Genomic DNA, 12,844 nt, shown 5'->3' with positions numbered 1-12,844 from the left:
CCATTTGCGATAACGTCTCCGATTTGATCAACATATGTTCGTCTAGCCGCTAGTTCGCCTTCCCGTTCCACCAGTCCCATTCATACTTACTTCGAGGCCAACTCAATCTGTGTAATTGGTCCCGTATATATATATTTTTTTTATTTGAATGTTGAAGACAATTGAAAGTATCTTAGCTATAGTCACAATAGCACAATAATCGGAGTATTAAGTCCAATATAATGAATTCAAAAGTAAGGATGAGCCCGTTCAAACATGTTGCTATTGGCTTTTTAATGCAAAGAAACAGCAGAGCTATCTGTCAATAATCGATTGAACTACATAGTTTTGCGGCGTTGCGTAGGCGTACGATGTAACATGCAACCTTGTATGTGCGTAAGATAAATATTTTATGACTAAAATTTTCGATTTCTATGGGCTAAATTTTCGGGTTTGGTTTCTGACATTGATGCAATAGTGATTGATCTTTTTCAGACAAACTTGGCCTGAATTCCGGTCTGACTCCAAATTCTGATATTCTAGTGGATTTGTTTATATTAATATTTTTTTCTATTCTGATCAGACCGGAACAGAAAAAAGTTCAGAGTGGATCAGGGCGGAAAATCTCTAAAATCTAAACAAAAGAAAATAGTAGTTTGTTCTGATGGGATTTAACTTAGAGTTATTAAGTTTATAAACTTAAGTATTTTTTTAATACAACTAAATAACTCGATTAATCGGTAGCTATTGTTTATTGCCTAATGTTTTCCAACATAAAATCAAAGTAATCAATTAAAAAAGACAAACACTTGAAAACACTCATTCAGTTATATCGGTATGTCGATAATTAGTCAGTATGACAAAATTTTTATTACTAGATCCCGGCGACTAATAAAATTTTATGTCACAATTTCCCAATGGCTTATGCTTTCCGGTATGTTACGGTAACTTTATGTTACAACTTACTGTGATGGTCTTTACTAATTTAAAAACGTGTCTAATGAGTTTTTGAAGTTATTAAGGCAAATTACCATGGAGCTAGCGGATCAATATAGCATGTAAAGGTGAGTTTATACTGCATTTCTCTGTTAATAGAGTATATAGTCAGCTTTAAAGCGAAAAGTTTTGTAACTGACTCTTCAATATACTGGGAAAAATTAAAATAAGCAAATTGTTATTATCAATTTCGTGCAGGACGTCAAATAGTTTTAAAATGTGCTGGATTTTATTGCATTTATCCTGTAGTCAGCTACTTCAACTTTCGTAGATAGAGATTTATTTTTCTTTCAAAACATATCGTATATTACATTTGCCTTTACTTTGCTGACGCTATATTATTGTTTGGCACTCACCTAAATATACACCTATTTTTTTTTGTTGCATCCTCCACTTTTACATATTGGAGCCTGGGTCTGTTATTTTCCACGATTCTTAAAGTCTTCTTTCAAATTTTATTATCCAATTTCGCTGGTAGTTATATGAAGAAAAAAGCTATTACGTGTGCGCTTCCCTTTACCGCTTTTACTAAATAGTGATGGGTAGGCGTTCCAACTGAGCTACTAGATCGTGGCTTCTGTGTTGCAGTCGATTAGTGATGATTTATATCAGCTTTTGGTATTCCGAATAGTGTAGCCTTTACCGCTGTTTTGGGTAATAATGTTTCTCCAAGCCAACAAAAATTTTCATGACAATTTCTATGAAATGAATATTCCAAAAGTAGAACTACACAAAAATTAAAGAATTGTCGATATATGTAATATACCACAAAACAAGTTTCAAAGTTGCTGTGGGGCTGACTCAATCTGGATTACTGGTCCATATTTTTCAAATTCTCACTATAACTTGTTCAAGCAAGCATTTCATTTTAAGATTAGAAAACAACTTAAGAGAAAAAAGTAATAGTTTCTTGACCCTAAAAACAAACCGCTAATATATTACCTGTCATCACATAGTATCGCTACAGCATACAAACTAGATAATAATTGAATCAAACAGTAGATAAGTCTTTAATGATTGAACCGAATATGCTAGCTTAAATCCCAATGATCATTTATAACCCGAAGAAAATGTACTAAGAACGTAGGTACAAACAAAAAAAATCTTTATCGATGATCGTTTAAACCGCTCTACGCTCGAAATGGTTATTTAATGTGAAAAAATTAAACTCTTTTTATTTGGAGGTTCTGGTTATGACTGACTTAATTACCGGTTTACTATGATTTATTATATAATGCAGGAATAATTTTTTAGTCCCACCAATGACGTATGACTGTGCTCTCCCGGGAACAGGTTGGCTTGCCGCCGGCGTTACGACGGATCCCGATTCCAAAGATTATGACTGATAATATTGTTATTGTGGGTTCTTTACCTACTTTGGTAGAGGCAAAACATTGCCCAAAAATGCTAGAAGGAATACAAAGCCTATGAGTCACGCCTAAAAAAACTAGGCTTTTTAACAAGAGCTAACCTTCCGTGGGATTTTCAGAAACAATTACTGTGAAATAAAATGTCTTTGATTTTGCTTCTAAATGTGTAGTGACCTAATCTTCCTTTAGATAGATTTTACGAAAAATAAGTCTTGTAGTTTTTGTGGTAATAAGATTACTACAAAATTTAAAAAAAATGTAGGTATGGACAAATAATTTAAGCTCCATGAATAAATAAAGTTACATCGATGTAGGTACTATGGTATCAAAGATCGCTTCTCTTCAATTTTTAGACGCATCTACATCTTGATCTATGCTAAGCGTAGCATGGTCTCTCGGTGCTCTGCGCCTGCGCCGGTTATAAATAATACCATAATGACAAGGAATTACCGTGCTCCGCTGCGGCACTACAAGACATTCTCCATAGCTCATTATAACCAAGGTCCAAACTTACCATTTTGAAATATCTGCTATTATTTGATATCAATGTCTTGATTTACAGTTTATAAGTATATTTACGGTGTCTTATCAAGTGCCGTGTGGTTACCAATAAAAGGGTCGAAAGGTAGTCGAGTTAAGGTATCTAAATAAAAATATGTGTTACATATGTTCAAGTCTCATCAACGCGATTTAACGATGACTGACTTCTTAGTTGTATATTAGTTTGAATGGGAATCAATGACCTTACAGTGAGGAAATTTATCGTAAGAAATGTATAATCAGGTGACTGGATTGGACGTGTACCTATGTAATATAGTTCTACACGTATATTGTTATATCGAGTTCCGACGGGAGTCTCATCGCGTAAAAATATTACTTTTGTGATAATAGATGTATACCTGGCTCCTCGCCTGAGAGGTGAGGATGCAACCGGGATTAAAGCCAAGAGAATGATGATATTACAACAAAAAAAAAAATCATTGTATTTGTCAAACAAAGCTAAACTACAATGTATGAACATTTATTCTTAACAGCGACTCAGGGTTGAACCTAATCGAAATTCTAGAGAAATATCATGACGTGGTTTGATATGCATAAGAAGCTGTTTCGAACAATCACCGATTGTTCCAGTCGGAGAGATCTTGTTACCATTACAACCAGATTTATCGACGCGCGCGCATTAAGACAATGTTCTTAAGCACGAGTCGTTAATTACAAACAAACATGAACATGTTATGAATATGTTAGTTCGGGAGCTTGGTGTCTATGGCTGCTCAAATTATTATCTGACCTCAAACTCCTCTCACCCTAAACTCAGACTCAGGTAGATTTCATCTAAATTCATTCATCAGGGTATTTATACTACATTACACTGTTCATTAATTACTATGCATCGGGGATATTTCTTTCGCTTTCAAATTTTTCTCTTTAAACTTTATCCGGTGTGTCATGGATAAAATAAAAGGCGACTTAGGTTGCTTATAGACTTGGGATTCTACTAGTAGGCGATGGGCCAGCGACCTGTCACTATTTACAATATCTCTATTCCTTCATGAAGTCATACAGCTGAACGTAGGCTTTTAGTATTTTCGAAACTATGGGCTCTGTCTACCCCACAAGCGATATAGACGGGATTATATGTATGTGATAAATCGAAAATTTTTGTTGAACGTCAATCAAAATCGGTGTAAGTATCTATAAAAAGCATGAACAAACATAGTTTGTTAAAAAAATCTATATTTCAAAGTGTATCAAGCTCCCATACTAGACTTTGACGTCGGCGCTTCTGTTTCACAAGGGCCTTTGTCCATTACCTTGTAATATTTTCAGCATGCGTTACAGGTAATTCAACCCTGTACCACCATGTGTGGTTGTAATTACAATAATGTAAGTAATAAATAAATAAGTCTCTTCTCCTTAATAACATGGATAAGTAATGTAAATTAAGTAAGGCTTTTATGCAAGTATACTTAATTAAGTTACTTAATGGTGCAAAAGAAAAACAACATAGGTACTATTTATTTTCAATCTCAAGATGGCTTTAAACTTGTGAAGTTTTTTATAAGAAATTCTAATGGTTTTAAAATAATAGTAACTAAAATGATTATATTAATTTCTACCATGTATCCTGGTTAACAAAGCAGACAGTTTCATAAAAATATATTTTGTGAAGTTCGTGAGAATATTTTCTCAATGAAAGCTCCTTTCCCGAAAGGCTTATCGTGTCTTGAGCGTTAGAGAGCGTATTAGAATTGTGTGACTAGAAAAATATGCCAGAAAGGATGTTGGTTTAATGCCTTTCAAATAAAATTGATTTATAGAAAAGCCAGTTTTTCGAATATTATACCAAAATCATAAGGTGAAAGAAATTTTTTTAATTTAAATGTGAAATTTGAATTGAATCTTTTTTCATTATAATAATATAAAAGTATTTGATTGTCTCTGCGGCGCAACTGTCGTGCAATTGTCTCAGGAAGTCCCGAGTTCGAATCCCGGCCAGGGCATGATGAGAAACGAATTTTCCCTTCTTATGATGAGAAACGAATTGGCCTGGGTTTTGGGTGTTTATCTATCTAAGTATTTTTTATAAAAAGTAGTATCTTTGAGTTATTATCTCCTAACACAAGTCTCGAACTTACATCGAGGCTAATTCAATCTGTGTACCTAATCTGACCCGCATATATTTATATTTATTAATTTTATATGTAATTAAATATGTGTTTTTTGTCGTAAAAGAGTATGTTTGTAATACAGTGAAATGTATACTGAGTTCCAAATATGGTCGCATCGATCAATTTTTATTTTCCATTGAGCAATCCAGCTTAACTAATATTCCGTTCTTGTGACTTTTAGCTCTGTTTACCGTTTAAGAGGTGAAGACGAGATTTGTGTACGTGTATAACAAACATACATTCATATATCACGTCTTTATGTCTAGCGGGGTTGACAATATCAACAGTCTTGATAATAATGAAAAGCCACGCTAATCTAGATGGATGAATGATAGAATTGAGATTCAGATATTGGCAGTGTAGAGAATACTTCAAGTTTAGAGATATTAACAAAATTAAAAAAATATTTGATTTTTCAAGACTGTTGTTAGCTCTGTCTACCCCGCAAAGGATATAGACGTGATTATATGTATCTATGTAATAAAAAAATAATTCCGAAATTAAATAAAAATTTAACGGATATTGCTGTGAAAATCTCAACAGTCAATAGGTCAAACCTTTCACACATGATTGTATAGCGCACGTTCAAATATGGCGGGTTTATAGACATACAAAATAGTTATCCAAGAAAGTCCATCCTAATATGGTCATACGACTAAGTTTACGACTAATAAGGTGTAACTAGGTGTATACTAGTGTTATTGTGAACGGGTACCTACTTTGTAATGTCATTTATATGGGGATTTGCTATTTTAGAAATTGCATTTAGTAGAATATCTTCTTAAGAGGTTTTGTTCTTCGTTGTTTCTTTGTACAATTGGTTTCAATAAGTTGTTTTCTTAATAAGAAAGGTTGCTTTTTACACAGTTACTACGTATTTATATGGTGACTAAGTATTATTTACACTAATTTACGGAAAGAAGGCAGAAGCCATACAGCTTTTTAGACTGTGGGCTCTGTTTACCCCGCAAGGGAAATAGTCGTAATTATATGTATATTAGTTTGCCGTGTGGTTCCCGGCACCAATGAAAAAAGAATTGGACCAGTCCATTTCTTTCCCGTGGATGTCGTTAAAGGAGCCTGTCGACTAGGGGATATGCTCATAAACTTGAGATTCTTTTTAGGCAATGGGCTAGCAACCTGTCACTATTTGAATCTTAATTCTATCATTATGCCAAACAGCTGAATGTAGCCTATCAGTCTTTTCAAGACTGTTGGCTCTGTCTACCCCGCAAGGGATGTAGACGTGACTTTATGTTTGCATGAATAAGTTTCTGAGGAATACGCGCGTGTAAGGAAGTAGTATATTTATAATTTCAAAGGTACTCCAACTTTATAAAAATTTTCGAATTTCGTTCACAAAAAATCTTCTAGGTACAAACTTCCCAACATTATCCTTAATCTAGAAACCTAATGATGTCGTCTAAGAATATGCGGTTATTGTGGAAATACCCGTTATGATGCGGTCGCGTGCAATTTACAGCACTTTACATTCTGCAAAGCTCGTAACGGCGTGTTAGATACAGTTTATATAAGGGAATGAACTGTTTTATGAATATTATGTTAGAATACAAAAACACTATTAGTGTTTGTTTAGTCAGTTCATTTTTTATTTTATAAGAAGTTTAATGCCGTGTGGTTCCCGGCACAATGTTTGGTATTAATAACGCTTTTTAAGAAAAAAGTGACTACGTTTAGATACAGTTTATATAAGGGAATGAACTGTTTTACGAATATTATGCCAGAATACACTATTAGTGTTTGTTTAGTCAGTCCATTTTCTATGTTATAAGAAGTTTAATGCCGTGTGGTTCCCGGCACAATGTTTGGTATTAATAACGCTTTTTAAGAAAAAAGTGACTACTTTTAACTGCCTTAAAAGTTGGTTCTCAGTTTAACCCGTATGTATGTATGAGATTTCGCGATTACCTCGCGACCAACCTTAAAAAAGGAGGATATCGATTGAAAGCGGTTCTTTTTTTACAAAAGCTATTTAGAGTTTCGATAGAAGCGACGCCTGACGCAGAAACTAGTAAAGCATGATCATTTTTTCCAACAATTTCAACGTTCCATTTGACATCATTTTTGTGACTTTAGCATAACAATAATTATATTCATAAACAATGTATGCGCTACTTGTTATTTCCAAGAAAATTAACAAAATAATGAGTTCATTGGAATTCGCTATATTTTTTCGAAGCATATTGCACGTTTTCCATGTCATGCTGACTATCGCATGCGAACTAAGAAATTTTGATGTTAATTAATACATACATATAATATCATTATGCCTTGCGGGGTAGACAGAGCCAGCAGTCTTGAAAGACGAAGAAGAAGTTCAGCTGTAAGGCTTAATGATAGAATTGAGATTCAAATAGTGAAATGTTGCTAGCCCATCGCCTAGAAGAAAAATCCCAAGTTTATAAGTCTATCCCTTAGTCACCTTTTACGACATCCATTGGAAGTAGATGTAGTGATCCGATTCTTTTTTCTATTGGTACCGGGAAGTGGTATGTTTTATACCATAGAACTAAGGAAAATACCCGTAAAACGAAGTTAGATTAGAGTACCTTACTTTTTTTCTTATAAAAATAATCGGTAACGTGTTATGACTCGCAAACATTTTGCAAGTATGTTTCGCTAATCACATTCCATCACATTCGGTGTAGCAACCGGGGATCAACTTACAAAAGTAATCGTTGAAACCGATCCGAAGACCACACAAGTAGGCAAAAACAAATTGCTTAGCAAATGAAATCATCATTTTTGTTTGTAAGATAATTAGAAACATCAAATGACTGAAAAGCCACGTTCAGCTGTTTGGCTTAATGATGAAATTGACAGAGCCAGCAGTCTTGAAAGTCTGACAGGGGCCGTTGGGATTTCTCTTTTAGACGATAGACTAGCAACCTGTCACTAATTGAATCTCAATTCTATCACTAAACCTAACAGCTGAACGTCCTCTGTCAGTCTTTTAAGACTGCTGGCTCTGTCTACCCCGCAGGGATATAGACGTAATTATATGGATGGACAGAAGCCCAATTGAGTACTTTTCCTATGAACAGATATGAACGAAAGATTAGCTGAGCCCTTTTAAACTTTCTTTTTATTTCCTGCTTGTATTCTTAGACATACTTAGATAACTAATGCACTATCCTCATTACAATTTAATGAGTATGCACTACACAAATATAAATATCGCACAGGCGATCACTAAGAAAACGAACTAATCAATAACCCTTAGGGCTAAAACTACTTAGGGTGATTGCAAACATATTCTAACCAAGCAATTTCGCTTAATCATAATGGGTGATTCAGTTTAATACCTTTATTGAGCACCTGCGTCGGTAGGTAGGTGGTCTCAGATAAATCTGGCTGTATCAGATGCAGCCTTAAATTGCTTAGCAGTAACTGGGCTTGAATGTAGGAAAATTAATCTTGTTATATTCTAGGACAGTGGAAATAAGGACAGAAGAAGATTTATAGATTTTTTTAAATAGACCGAGGATTTAGACATAAATACACACATCTTTAACCCATATGTACATTATATAATCACGTCTATATCCCTTGCGAGGTAGACAGAGCAAACAGTCTTGAAAATACTGATAGACCACCTTCAGCTATTTGGCTTAAAGATGCTAGCCCATCGCCTCAAAGAAGAATCCCAACTTTATAAGCCTATCCCTTAGTTTTAACGACATCCATGGGAAAGAGATAGAGTGGTCTTTTTCGTTTTTCTATTGGTGCCAGGAACCACACGGCACCTATCTTTAATCCGTACAGAGTAAATCGAGTTACCAGCTCGTCGCCTTAAGATATAATCCCAAGCCCTTCATTTAATTGACTTTCAGAATCTGCGCAGCAACTGACCCACCACCAGCCTCTTCTGTGCTATCAGACCAGCATAATATTTATTAAGAAGACCAAAAACAGTTCGCAAAAAAGAAATTGTGCCACGTACGTGAAACAAATGGTCAATAACAGGTCCTCACTGGTTTAAAACACTTATACATTTGAAAAAAAGTAACATCAATCTCTCAAATTCAACAACAACTATTTATAAATAATTTAATAGCTCACTAAACTTAATTCACTGAACTAAGTCAACATATAGTTACTGTATTTAAAAGAACTTAATTCCATCAACAGTCTAAGTAAAAAAAAATATATCAAATAAGCAAATATTTATATAAATAAGCAAATAAAATAAGAGCAAATAAACTTGCATTTGGTCAGTGTTTATTCCACGAAACTATCATTAGTGCCTCTGTTTAGTGTCAAGTGATAATAACAATACGGATAAATTACATACTTAGGCACAATATAACCCTTAAAGAAAAGATCAATACTCGTGTTGAATACATACATAAATCACGTCTCTCTAAAAGTGGTAGGTAAAGACTACATTTTTTCACTTGCTAAGATCCTTGCTTACCTCTTTTTTCATCCACATTCGCAAGTGTTGGATACATAAAAAATATACTGCAGAAGAAAATCAGCGATGGCAAGCGCGTTAATATCCCAAATATATGACTTAAAATAAATATAAATTAGCTGGAATTATAAACATTGAACATCACAGATGAAGTGACGTCATAGGTGGGATTGTCTATCTTCGGTAGCGCTGGGTGGCGCGGACCGGCACGCGACCGGTGCGAAACGACGTGGATCCGCCTCTTGCGCATTGTTGCCAAAGACTATGTGAACAGAAGTGACGACTCATTGATAGGGTATTGTTATCCTTTATACCAGTATAACTGTGTTGTATGTGATTTGACCGTGATTTAGTAAGAAATGCGAACATCAGACCATTGTTGATAAGGTGACATCACAAAGGTGGGATTGTCCGTCTTCGGTAGCACGTGTGGCGTGGACCGGTGCTCTTGCGCATAGTTGCCAAATATTAAGTGAATAGAATATATCACGGAGTCTGATAAAACAAATGCTTTAGTATGTGCTATTGATCAATTAAGCTGAAAAAATAATCAAAACTCAATTGACTAATTGAGTTTGTATTTAGTTCTTTTTAACGCTTTTTCTGATATATTATATAATAACGCTCATCTTTGATGTGAAATAGTTCTGTATAGTTGAATGCAGGATGCGCTATATCTATTTATAGCTCCATTTTAACGTGAAGGAAAAACAAATGCTCGTACGAAAATTATGCATATAAAATATATAGGCGCCGAAGAAAAGACATTTTTTTTACTTTTGTAGGTTTGTGTTTGTTGTCTCATCTGCGTTATTTGATCTCCGGCCTTGATTGCTTCCCCACTCCACGCGCCCGCGCACTCGACCTCATCTACATAATTACTCCAAGCTCATTGGTGACTATTAACCTTCTGATAAAAAACTTAATTAAAACCGTATCATGTCCGCTGTAGGTAGAATGTAATGACTACAATTTAGGGAAAATGATTAGTGATTAAGTTTCTTATTTAAAGTTATCTTGTTGTGTATGCCAGCTGCTTCTCTTTCCTCGCAGTTTGCAAAAGTCGATCAAGGGACGTGCTAGAGACATTTGGTATTATTATTTTTAACTAACACGGTCATCTATTTTATAAGTAGGTACTTGAGACTCTTATCTCTACTGTAGAATGGATCATAAAGTCTTATTTAATATGCATATTCATTGTATGAAGATTGTAGACTTGTTAGCGTTTCTTAATCACGTTTTCTCCACTCCATAATCGTGGTGACAGGCGGACTCTGCACTCATCTCTTCAAAGGTAATGTCGCAAGCTGGACTGACGCTTGGAGAACTATATAATGTAAGTTACATACATGAACCGTTTCATTTTTACTATCTGTACCAACACCTAAGCAACTAAGGCCTTAGCACTTAATGAGATGGTTCTGCTAAAGGTGTACCTACGTAAGCCTTAGGTTTAAGGCGATACATCATAGATTTTGGGTCATTTTCACTTGGTTTTTTCTCATAAAATATAACTTGCATCGTTTCAATATTTTAGGATATGAAAGTTAATATATTCAATTATATTTGTGGAAGATGAAAACACGATTGGAACAAAAATCCTCGATCAAAAAAATTCAGGAACACAAGTCTAGATTTCGATTATTTATCTCAAACTATAAGGATTTAAAATTTGAATTTTGTACCAAATTGAAGATCATTAAAAAATAATAACTTCTGGAAGATGAAATTTCGATTGGATGTTTTGTTTAGACGTAATTAAACTAAATAGATGAAAACAGGAATTAAAATTGTTGCGACAATAGTACTGGACAGTAGAGTGTTGACACTTTATCTCTGTCTCATTCCTACACGACCGGGTGGGATAAAGCGCTATCCTTTGTAAGCGTGCCTCACTCCGCGGATCACATTCTCGGACGTAGGACCTGTGCCAGTCGCTCCGAGCGTCGTTGAAAAATATTCTGCGAAGTATTTAATTTCCCACATTCATTTTGTTTGAATTTATTTCTGTACATAATTGTCAGCTCAGCTTATTGAATTGTGTCGTTGATCTCTGAATCTTACGCGTCGCTTTTTCGCCGGCCGGGGTGATATTACGTAGGTATTTAGGATCGTGGATTTTGATACTTTTTTTTTTTTTTGGTACTTTCTGAAATATACCTATTATAGATAGTTTAGGTTAGTTTTTAATACAGTTTTTTTGTTTCGTTTAGTGTAAATAGGTGTATAATTTTACGTCATGATAGCATGTTAAATGTTAGCATGTTAAAAAAAAACCTTGAAAGAGCTTCCCATATGGGACAATTAAGATGGTGGGTACTAATTACACTTACTAATAGATAGACATATAGATGCCTACTGAGATTTTCTCCGCAAACACTGAAGGTGAAAAATATTTCATTTGATACCGGCTTGTGGCGGGGCGGCAGTAGGTAGATAGATAGATAAAACAACAACAAACAACAGCTCCGCCGCCGTCGGTTATACTGTCACTAGTTGTTGCCCTGGTCTTTGCCTACGGAAACAGTACTTTTTACTGGATGATTGTTCTGTCTTTTTCTATAGGTACTTACTCCTAGGTAACTGTATTATTCAGGGTACCTCCTCAGCTGCAAGACGTCGCAGGGTTTACTTTTCTTCGCTTTCTTCATTTGGCACGATCACAATCATTATCTCATTATTTGATTGTTATTAATTTTTAGGAAAAATAAATTGTCTCCGATATCGTCGTTGACAATGTCCGGACAGAGAAGTGCGGATGGTGTGGAGTCGACAGTTGATATTATGGACTTAGATAGTCATGGCATTATTCCGACACCGACATAAACGACAACCCAAGATAGAAAACCATATATAGAAAACCATAGGTTCCGTAGCCATTTGGCTACGGAACCCTAAAAATATATGATATACATTACTATGTAAATTACCTTTGATTGAACGAAATCGAATAAGTAATTACGAGTAGTTTTTTTAAAACCATTACAAACTTATTCATTTTATACAAAATTTTTGCATACATCCGCAACTATATCATTGCTTATAATGTAATTTAATATATGTATGTTTTTTTGTAAAATTATTTTATTGTATCAAAAACAATAAAATATTCTGATGCGGACTCCATTGCATTCGCAAACTTTATTCGGGTTACGTGAGGTCACGCGCCAGCGGCTACGGTGCGGCGGCGATCTAGCGGGGTAAGCTGGTCGGAGGTGAGCCCCGCGCGGGGTGAGCCTCTCGCCCGCATCGAGGTACATGTAATCTGAATGTAGCGCCTTAAGGCGATTAACACACTGCCCCGCATCATGCTGCATATTGCGTGTCGACGCACCTACGCGCGTTCCTGCGGGAGTGCAGATCTGCATCATCGTGCGGGTTTTTTG

This window comes from Amyelois transitella, chromosome 8 (assembly GCF_032362555.1).
Source record: "Amyelois transitella isolate CPQ chromosome 8, ilAmyTran1.1, whole genome shotgun sequence".
NCBI classification, from domain to species: Eukaryota; Metazoa; Arthropoda; class Insecta; order Lepidoptera; family Pyralidae; genus Amyelois; species Amyelois transitella.
The sequence above is the reverse complement of the archived record's forward strand: the minus strand, read 5'-3'. Positions refer to the sequence as shown.